Source organism: Bidens hawaiensis, unplaced genomic scaffold (genome assembly GCF_021521415.1).
Source record: "Bidens hawaiensis isolate Kalapana, Puna unplaced genomic scaffold, B.hawaiensis_p1.1 tig00025007_1, whole genome shotgun sequence".
Lineage (NCBI taxonomy): Eukaryota > Viridiplantae > Streptophyta > Magnoliopsida > Asterales > Asteraceae > Bidens > Bidens hawaiensis.
In genome coordinates this window covers 192,388-196,080 of record NW_027493973.1, presented here as the reverse complement: position 1 = coordinate 196,080, position 3,693 = coordinate 192,388, and positions in this window count along the sequence as shown.

Genomic DNA, 3,693 nt, shown 5'->3' with positions numbered 1-3,693 from the left:
ACTAAGATATTAACTAAAATTAAAATTTTTATAGAATGCCTCCGCTATCTCGCCGATTTCAGAGAAGAGAAGCCTCGCGCATGCGTAGACAGCAACGTTCCCAGGAAATGGCCGCCGCAATAGCCCAAGCCTTGAGCCAAAACAATACCAATACCTCCAGTTATAACATTAAATCCTTCAACGCGGGTAACCCTCCAAAGTTCACAGGTCTTGAAGGAGCCACCGTGATGCTCCAGTGGCTTGAGAAAATAGAAAACACTTTCCTCCACACCCAATGCCCCTCAGACAGACGAACCCTGTATGCTTCCAGTGTCCTGGAATCTAGAGCGCTTACATGGTGGAATGGAGTAGCTCATGCGCGTGGCGCAGAGGCTGCTTCTAGCATGACATGGGAGGAATTCAAGGAAATTCTTACGCGAGAATTCTGCCCTCCCAACGAAGTTAAGCGCCTGGAGGAGGAATTCTGGAACTTGAAGCAATACAGCGGTGAAGCGCGCGAGTACGCGACGCGCTTCCACGAGCTAAGCTTACTGGTCCCTCACCTTGTTACCCCTTCCCGCCGAGCCATAGAGAAATTTCTTGGGGGTCTTCCCATGGAAATTCAAGATTCTGTATGGGCCAGAAACCCAGTAACCCTCTCTGACGCCATCGAGTTGGCCGCTGTGCTCAGCGACAACCATGTCAGAGCAGGAACCCTGTTCCTGCGGGGAACTGAGAAGACCAAACCCACCAAAACTGCCCCTGAACCCGCAGAAACCAAACCTGAACCCTCAAACCATAACCAGAAACGTAGGCGCAGACAAGCTTACGCGCTTACCAACCCGCCCATAGTCCAGCAACCCGCTTACCAGCCTCTAGCATACGCCCCTCAACCTCTGTCGGCCTACCCAACACCTCCTATAGGCCACAACTATGCCTTAACCAATCCCGCACTCCCTGCCCCGCCTCCTAAGAAACCTTACACAGGGAACCATCCCTTTTGCCCAACCTGTAGATTTCACCACCCAACCCAGACCCCGTGTCGACTTTGTACCCGATGTGGCCGTACTGGTCACATTGTAGAAAACTGTAGAGTCCCTCTCGCCAATCCAATTGCGCCAACACCACCAGTCTACCCGCAGAACCCACAACCAACCTACCAAAACCCACGACCCAGGTCGTGCTATAACTGCGGTGATCCCAGTCATTTCCGGAACGCGTGCCCGAGACTACAAGTTCAGATTACACAAGCGAATCCGGTGAACCAGATTTCGAACCAAGTGACGCGTGGACGAGCTTTTAACATAACCGCGCACCAAGCGCAAGCGAATAATGACGTAGTTAATGGTACATTTTTGCTTAACGGATTTTATGCTTCTATACTTTTTGATACTGGCGCCGATCGAAGTTTTATCTCTCGCGCCTTCGAGCAGAAGCTTGCGCGACCGCGCAGCGATTTAAAAGAGAATTTTTCAGTTGAATTGGCTAACGGTGAAACTATTTTAATTAACTCGGTGATTAAAGATTGCACGCTTAACCTTAACGAAAACGATTTTCTAATCGACCTCATCCCCATGCCTCTTGGAAGCTTTGATGTTATTATTGGTATGGACTGGCTTTCGAAGAATCGCGCCGAAGTTATTTGCGCCAAGAAATTGATTCGCATACCTCGAGAGAATGGTGATCTTCACATCTACGGCGAAAAACCCTCCAGTGGTCTTAAGCTTATGTCTTGCGCCGAAGCCCAAAGACTCATGCGGAAGAAGTGTGTTGCATTTCTAGCCCATGTGGTTAAACCTGCTGAAGAAAAGAAGCTTCGCGATATCCCTGTCGTGCGTGATTTCCCTGAAGTTTTTCCTGATGATCTTCCTGGTATCCCTCCCGCTCGTGAAGTCGAGTTTCGTATTGATCTTGTCCCTGGTGCTTCCCCCGTGGCTAAATCTCCTTATCGTCTTGCACCCGCTGAGATGCAAGAATTGGCCAGCCAACTTCAAGAGTTGACTGCTAAAGGATTTATTCGCCCTAGCTCTTCGCCCTGGGGTGCTCCGGTGTTGTTCGTTAAAAAGAAAGATGGATCGTTTCGCATGTGTATTGATTACCGCGAGTTGAACAAACTCACCATTAAGAACCGGTATCCCTTACCGCGCATTGACGACCTCTTTGATCAACTCCAAGGTGCCTCTTGTTTCTCGAAGATTGATCTCCGCTCTGGCTATCACCAGTTGCGCATCCGCGATGAAGATGTTCCGAAGACTGCTTTTCGAACTCGTTATGGCCATTTTGAATTCTTGGTCATGTCCTTCGGTTTGACCAACGCACCCGCCGTTTTCATGGATCTAATGAATCGGGTGTGTAGGCCTTTCTTGGATAAATTCGTGATTGTGTTTATCGATGATGTTCTGGTGTATTCTAAGACCAAGGCCGAACATGAGCAACATCTCCGGTTGGTGTTGCAAAAGCTTAAAGCTGAGCAACTCTATGCTAAGCTTTCCAAGTGTGAATTCTGGTCTGATGAAGTACAGTTTCTTGGTCATGTTGTAAACAAGATGGGTATTCATGTTGACCCATCCAAGATTGAAGCAATCAAGAACTGGATCACGCCATCCTCTCCTTCTGAGATCCGTTCCTTTCTGGGCTTAGCTGGTTATTACCGGCGCTTCATTTCGAACTTCTCGAAGATCGCTTTGCCTTTAACAGCTCTGACGCACAAAGGTAAGCCGTATATTTGGGGCTCGAAGCAAGAAGAAGCCTTTCTGACGCTCAAGCGTTTGTTGTGTGAAGCTCCTGTTCTTGCGCTACCTGAGGGTAATGATGATTTTGTCGTGTACTGCGATGCCTCCAACCAAGGTCTCGGTTGTGTTCTTATGCAACGAGGCAAGGTTATCGCTTACGCATCAAGGCAACTTAAGATTCATGAAAAGAATTATACAACCCACGATCTCGAACTTGGTGCAGTTGTTTTTGCCTTGAAGATCTGGAGACACTACCTTTATGGTACTAAGTGTATCCTCTACACCGACCATAAAAGCCTTCAGCATATCTTTGATCAGAAGGAACTTAACATGAGGCAACGCCGATGGAACGAACTCATCAGCGATTACGATTGTGAGATCCGGTATCATCCTGGTAAGGCTAATGTGGTAGCCGATGCGCTCAGCCGTAAACCCAGCCAGCTTAACTGTATCTTGCCGCGCACCCAGCTTCACTTTGCGCCAATTCAAAGCAACCTTGAATCGCGCATTCGTGACGCGCAGCGCGCATCCATCAGTAATGGTAACCTTCGCGCCGAGTTAGCGTGTGGCGCGGAAGCGCATTTTGTCCCTAATCTGAGTGGAATTCTCTGCTATCTCAATCGCATCTGGATTCCCTTTGATGAGAATCTTCGCGCTGATATCCTGTGTGAAGCGCATAAATCTCGGTATTCTATTCATCCTGGCGCTGATAAGATGTACAAGGATTTGCGCATTACTTATTGGTGGCCCGGTATGAAGAAGGATATTGCTGTGTTCGTAGCTAAATGCCTGACTTGTTCTAAAGTAAAAGCTGAACACCAACGCCCGTCTGGTTTGCTCGAACAACCAGAAATTCCTACGTGGAAATGGGAATGTGTAGCGATGGACTTTATTACCAAGTTACCTTTGACAGCAAGCAAACATGATAGCATTTGGGTAATAGTGGATCGATTGACTAAGTCTGCTCACTTTCTGCCCATTC